Here is an 8,064-nt window from a genome sequence, read left to right as displayed (position 1 = left end):
CCATAGTAATTTTTCAAAGACTGAGATAAAAGAAATATAATACAAATTTTACAAGTGAAAATAACTCATAATTTACTTTACAACTTCAATGTACAATTTTAATTTACAACTGCTCAAAACCAAAAACAATATATACATACAGTGGTTATACATTACAGTACAAAATGCAAAATGGGGTATGCTCGTTATACCCGATAATCTCTCACTGGATGTACTAGCAGCCTAGTCTGCTGCCCTGTCTGTCTGTCTACCTGCGACAGCAATAAAAAGCTATCGCTGAGACAATGTCTCAGTGGTGCACAACATTAACCAAATATAACTTTAAATCACAATTCATAAATCATATAAATAGTGGATACTTAAAACCATAGTTAATTTCAAGACAGTAATTGTCAACAAGAATTTAAACTCCATTTCTCAATATCACAATAAATTTCAATAAGTCAGATCATGGTTAAATTCAAAAGACAGTGTATGTCAATAAGAGTTTAAATTCATTTCACAATCTCACAATACATATCAATAAATCACACACAGCTTAATCATGTTCCAAAGTTCAATTCGTCCCAAAAGTCGATGACTAATGAGGAATAACATAGCTAGCTAGCAAAAATATGAGTACTCATTCGATTCGTCCTCAACAGGCACACACCTCAACACTTCAGCCAGAGAGGGAATTCAATTTGTCCCACTAGACAAGCTAGTGAGGAATACAATCAATATACATGATAGCTGTGGTTTCAAATCATTTCCAATGCTTTTCAATCAATAAGTATCCATCAATATCATTCAAACAATTTTTCACAGTTTCACAATTCAAAACAACAATATACAAATAGTCATAATTTATTTCAATTGAAAATAATTCAAAAGAAATAGTTGTTGTGCACAAACCTCTAATAACTGTCTCCTGGTCCTGACTCAGTGTTTCCTTCCCTTTTCCTGAGTCTTTGCTAACTGAGAAACACAATTTGAAGTGTTTCAGTACTTAATTAAACTGTCTCTAACGATAATGCTTGATAAATAATTCACTGAATGCTATTACTTGCTTAATCAACCTAATATATCGACCCTCGATGCATTCTAGGTAAATTAGGTTTTAATGTTATTAATATGTCACATTCGATAGTCTTTTAGGGTTGATACATGTTACCAAATTTATTTCCGTGTATACTGCATTTTCTTGCAATTTGCTGGATTCTGGGATACTAGTTTGACCTAGCCAGACGACCTAGTTCCCTCGGTTTTCGGGTTTCGGTCAAAACTACAAACTTGTAGATCTATGTCTTATGGAACGCGGGGCAAACTTTTAGGTCATTCTGAGTTATGTAGACCAAGTTATGGTCATTTTACTATTGCTGGTCAACTTGCACCAAAATTGGTCACTTTAGGTCACTTTAGGTCATTTTAGGTTCGGCCAGTTTTTGGACCCGAAATTGTGCAAGCTGTTTGACTTGCTTATGGTCATTTCTGGGCTTTGGTGCCTTCATAAGACTTGTAGATATGGTTCTTAACTATTCATGGTTAAAATTTCAGGTCAATTGGACCTGTTTTAAGTAAGTTATGGCCTAAACACTAACTGCTACCCAAATGGTCAATTTTCAGGCCTTATTTGCACTTAATCCGGATTTGGTCATTTTTCAAGCTACCTTGCAAGCAGAATTTTGGCAAGCTTCCTTCATGAAAGTTGGCACATTTTGTGCCTAGTTTCACCTTCAATTGGTCTCATACCAATTGGAGCCACACAATTAAAGTTCTAGGCCTAAAACTCAAACTACCTTATTGCAATTCTTGCATACATATCAAAATCACTTTTAACACTCACCAAACTTCACATTCGAACCTATTCTGGTTGTACCACAACCTAAACATAATTTACAAAATTTTATAGGTCATTTTGGCAGCTTGAAATTACATTCAATGTGCACCAACAAGTGCAGAATTTGTTCAACTCAATTTATAGCAATTCAATCACCAATTAATGCTCATTTACATGTCCAACTTCACACCATCATTCATGCACTCAAACTGCCATAACAACCAACACATTTTAACACCATTATTCCATAAACCAAGCATGAATTCCAGCATTCCTCAAGAGTTAGCAAACTGCCACAATGGTACACTTACATTCCATTACTTTCCAAGCTTTAAATCTCATTTTACATTTACATATACTAAGTATACATCACCCAAACAATTTCCTACATAATATACATTTAATCAATCATTTAATTCACCATTTACAAGCACAATTAAACTGGCTTCAAGGTGCTTCCATGGCTACCAAAAGTGCACATTCCCATTCAACATCAAAACTCAAAAATTTCTCCATAAATCAAACACCCATAACATTCTTACAAACTTTAACAAAGCAACAATAAAAAATACAAACTTACCACTTTGGAAATTCTTCAAAACTCCACAAAAACTTTCATTTCCTGCTGGTTATCTACTGCCCATGATGTATAGAACACTTTTAATGAAGACAAGTAAAGAAAATATAGCTTGAAAATAGGTATAAAGGGCCATGCATTTGAGTGGCCATGGGAGGATTGAAAGCTTTTGGATTTTCGGCAATGGTGAGTGAATTGAGGAAGATGATGATGTTGAGTAGAGTAATCTGCCTACTAATTACGTATTATAATCCTTAGTGGTCCACTTACACAAAATCAATTATATTTATGTTTAAATGTGATAATTAGTTAATTTACCCTCTATTTTTACTATTTACATTAGGTACCCCTAAATTAATTTTTCATTATATTTTCCAAGTATAATATTATTTATTTTTAATGGACATTTAGGTCAAAAGACAATTCGGAATGTCAAATGACCACAATGCCCCTGTTCGGGTTGCATTCCCGATCTTTCGGTAACACCGGGTTTTGTCCATTTTTCGATTTCTCACTTTTCTTTGTACTAATTATTTAATTTTTATTTAATATTTCTTATGGTATTTATAACTCAATAGGGGTCTATTTAAGTCCTAAAAATATTTTTCAAGGTTCCTCGCGGTCCAGGGCTAGTCAACGGTCCACGCCGTGACTTCCCGGTGCGGTCACCCATCGCTAGGGTTCTCGGCTCGCTTAACTTGCTTGCATTTCTTTACTATTATTTTTCCTTTGTTTTTCTTGTATTTTCTTTTCTTGTATTTCATTATTTTATGTCTCCTCACTTATCTCGAAGTGTAGTTCTAGGCATTCTAGCTGTCCGGACAACACTGGTCACCGGAACAGTAGTACGCACTACCGAACATAGGGGTGTTACAATTCTCCCCCCCTTAAATAAATTTCGTCTTGAAATTTTACCTGGCATTAGTCTCTGAACTGCTGTGGGTGCTGTCTCCTCATATCCTCTTCACGTTCCCAAGTAGCTTCCTAGCCTGAATGATGGTTCCACAAAGACTTTAACTGTGTGTATCTGTTTGTTCCTCAGCTGCTTCACCTCATAAGCCAGAATTTTTATGGGTTCTTCCTCATATGAGAGGTCTGGATTTACCTCAATCTCTTCAACTGACATTACATGAAATGGGTCAGATCTGTACCTCCTTAACATGGACACATGGAAGACACTGTATATCCTTGCTAGCTCTGGAGGTAATGCCAACCGATATGCCAAAGGACCCACTCTTTCTAGAATCTCATATGGTCCGATGAAACGAGGACTCAGTTTCCCCTTTCTGCCAAATCTCATAATCCTGTTCCAAGGAGAAACTTTGAGGAATACCTTATCACCCACTGCATATTCAATATCTCTTCTTTTCAGATCAACATAGGACTTCTGACGGTATGATGCAGCCTTAAGTCTATCTCTGATCAATATGATCTTTTCCTCTGTCTGCTGAACAATCTCTGGCCCAATTGTCACACCCTACCCCTCTGTAAGGCATAACATGATCCCATAGTATACTTAATGAATTACCAACTCCGTCTACTGATAACCCATTAAATACACTACAAGGGATTTTAAAAACTTTTCTTACTTCTTTTACAGTGGTGAGCACTATTTACAGGTGTTAAAGACTTTGGTGAACTGAAGTGAAACAACTAACTCATTTGATTTATTTGGAATTTCTGTAAAAATTTTGGCAGAGTGCCATCTGTATTTTGGACAAAACAGTTCTTCAGAAAACCTGTAAAAAGCACTTCAATAATTTTCCAAATCTCAACTCCAATACATTTCTCAACACAACAATTTATCAACTCAATTCCATATAAATTTTTCAAAGTCTGAGATAAGGAAATACAATACAATTTTTACAAGTCAAATAACTCATAATTAATTTACAACTTCAAGGTACAATTTGAATTTACAACTGCTCAAAACCAAAAACAAAATGTACATACAGTGTCATACATTACAGTACAAAATGCAAAATATTGGTATACTCATTATACTGTAATCCCTCATTTGGATGTATATGCGGCCTAGTCTGTATGCCACTGCGTCTCTCTACTGCGGCAATAAAAAGCTATCGCTGAGACAATGTATCAGTGGTGCACAACATTAACCAAATACAATTTAAATCGCAATTCATAAATCATATCGATAGTGGATACTTAAAACCATAGTCAAATTTAAGACAATAAAGGTCAATAAGAATTTAAACTCCATTTCTCAATATCACAATAGATTTTCATAAGTCAGGTCATGTTTGAATTCAAAAGACAGTATATGTCAATGAGAGTTTAAATCCATTTCACAATCTCACAATACACATCAATAAATCACACACAGCTTAATCATGATCCATAGTTCAATTCGTCCCAAAAGCCGATGGCTAATGAGGTATTCAATTCGTCCCAAAAGTCGATGACTAATGAGGAATAACATGGCTAGCTAGCAAAAATATGAGTACTCATCCAATTCATCCTCAACAGGCACACACCTCAACACTTCAGCCAGAGAGGGAATTCAATTCGTCCCACTAGACAAGCTAATGAGGAATACAATCAATATACATGATAGCTGTGGTTTCAAACCATTTCCAATGCTTTTCAATCAATAAGTATCCATCAATGTCATTCAAACAATTTTTCACAGTTTCAAACCATTCACAATATTTTTTAATCAATAAGTGTCCATCAAACTCATTTCCACAATTTAAAACAATAATATACAAATAGTCAATATTTATTTCAATTGAAAATAATTCAAAAGAAACAGTTGTTGTGCACAAACCTCTGATATTTGTCTCCTGGTCCTGACTCAGTATTTCTTTCCCTTTTGCTGAGTCCTTGTTAACTGAGAAACACAATTTGAAGTGTTTCAGTGCTAAATTAAATTGTTTATGACGATTATGTTCGATAAGCAATTCACTGAATACCTTTATTTGCTTAATCACCTAATATACCGACCCTTGATGTTTTCTAGGTAAATTAGGTTTTAGTGTCCTTTATATGTCACATTCGATAGGGTTTTAGGGTTGGTACGTGTTACCAAACTCAATTCTATGTATATTGCGTTTTCTTGCATTTCATTGTAAATTGCTGGATTTCGGGATACTAGTTTGACCTAGCCGGACGGCCTAGTTCCCTCGGTTTTCGGGTTTTGGTCAAAACTACAAACTTGTAGATCTATGTCTTATGGACCGTGGTCCAAAAGTTTAGGTCAATCCGAGTTAAGTAGACCAAGTTATGGTCATTACACTATTGCTGGTCAAATGGCATCCAATTAGGTCATTTTTTTGGTCAATTTGGTCAACTTTGGTTCGGCCAGTTTTTGGACCCAAACTTGTGCAAGCTTTTTGACTTGCTTATGGTCATTTCTGGGCTTTGGTGTCTTCATAAGACTTGTAGGTATGGGTCTTAACTATTCATGGTTAAAATTTCAGGTCAATTGGACCTGTTTTGAGTGAGTTATGGCCTAAACACTCACTGCTGCCCAATTGGTCATTTTTCAGGTCCTAATTCTACCTAATCCGAATTGGTCATTTTCTTAGGTCACCTTGAAACAGAATTTTGGTATGTTTTCTCAATGAAAGTTGGCACATTTTGTGCCTAGTTTCACCTCCAATTGGTCTCATACCAATTAAGGTTACACATTTAAACTTATTGGCTAAAATGTACACTGCCCTTGGTTACTTTGCTTAACACACATTTACCTTGCAATATGTTTACTTCCCTACCAAATCTGTTTTGGAACATTACCAAAACCACATCCCACTTTACATTATCCTCACTTTGATCAGATTACAATTATCTTCAATACACCAATTAAAGTTCACATTTACAAAGTCTAAATACAATCACATACACACCTAAACATCACTAATTCTCACATACACTTTACAAAATAATTTCATACACATATCCATCAATCCTTCTATGTCAACATTCTGCCAACACTTCCATGAATACATACATTTATTCAAGTGTCCCCAAGCTGCCGAAATTGTCCTTCAACACCAAGTGTCCTACAATTCATTAAATCCCATTCCAAGTGCAAAATTCACCATATACATGTGAAGTAATTCACTAGGTTATTAAATCATCACAATCAACATAATTCTCATCAATTATATGTACAAATATTTCATCAAATACATGACTCCATGGCTGTCCAAAATAAACACAACAATAACTCTTCAAACTCAAAAATTTTCTTCACAAATCCAACACCCATAACATGCACACAAAACTTAACAAAGCCATCTTCAAAATACTAACTTACCTTATGGTTGAAACTTGTTAAACCTTGCTTAAACTTCTCAAATTTGGTATCAAACTCTTCCTTGTGATGAGTAGACAAACTTTCATGAAGCCACTTAAGGGATTGGAGTTGAAAATGGGGAGGTTAAGTGAGCTTGCATGAAACGCCCATGGAGTTTTCTTTCACCTTCATTCACGGCAACTTTGGTACAATGGAGAAGATGAAATTTTTCAGCTTGGATAATGGAATTACAGCTGCCCATTATGTGTTTATTTTATTCACTAATGGTCCACTCACACCATTTAACAATATAATAAGCTTAAATGTGTTAGTTACACATTTTTCACTCCATTTTTGGCAATTTGTATTAGGTACCACTAAACTAATTTTTCATTTTATTTTCTAAGTGTAATATTAATTATTTTTAATGGACATTTAGGTCAAAAGACACTTCGGGATGTCAAATGACCATAATGCCCCTGTTCGGGTTGCATCCCCGATTTTTCGGTATTACCGGGTTTTGTCCGTTTTTCGATTTCTCACTTTTCTTTGTACTAATTATTTAATTTTTCTTTGATCTTTCTAATGAGATTTATTCTTCAACAAGGGTCTATTTAAGTCCTAAAAATGTTTTTCAGGGTTCCCCGCAGTCCAGGGCTAGTCAACGGTCCACGCCATGACTTCCCGGTGCGGTCACCCATCGCTAGGGTTTTCGGCTCATTTAACTTGGTTACATTTCTTTGCTATGATTTTTTCTTTGTTTTTTTTGTATTTTCTTTTCTTGTATTTCATTATTTTATGTCTCCTCACTCATATTAAAGTGTGGTTCTAGGCATCCTAGCTGTCCGAACAGCACTGGTCACCGGAACAGTAGAACGCACTACCGAACTTAGGGGTGTTACACCAATCATCTTCCTTTCACCTACTTCATCCCAACATAAGGGAGTTCTGCACTTTCTGCCATATAAAGCTTCATATGGAGGCATCCCAATGCTTGATTGGTAGCTGTTGTTATAAGCAAACTCAATCAAAGGCAAGTGTGTATCCCAACTACCTTCAAATTCAATCACACAAGCCCATAGCATATCTTCCAATATCTGAATAACCCTCTCAGACTGGCCATCTGTCTGTGGGTGGAATGTTGTGCTGAAGTTCAATCTAGTTCCTAGGGCTCTCTGAAGACTACTCCAGAATCTAGAAGTGAACTTAGGATCTCTGTCAGACACAATTGATACTGGCACTCCATGCAGTTTTACAATCTCATACATGTACAATTTGGCCAATCTTTCCAGGCTATAGTCCATCCGCACTGGCAAAAAGTGAGCAGACTTGGTCAATCTATCAACTATAACCCATACTGCATCATGACAACTCTGTGTCCTTGGAAGTCCTGTAACAAAATCCATAGTT

Source organism: Hevea brasiliensis, chromosome 1 (genome assembly GCF_030052815.1).
Source record: "Hevea brasiliensis isolate MT/VB/25A 57/8 chromosome 1, ASM3005281v1, whole genome shotgun sequence".
Taxonomy (NCBI): domain Eukaryota; kingdom Viridiplantae; phylum Streptophyta; class Magnoliopsida; order Malpighiales; family Euphorbiaceae; genus Hevea; species Hevea brasiliensis.
This window is presented reverse-complemented; position numbering follows the sequence as displayed.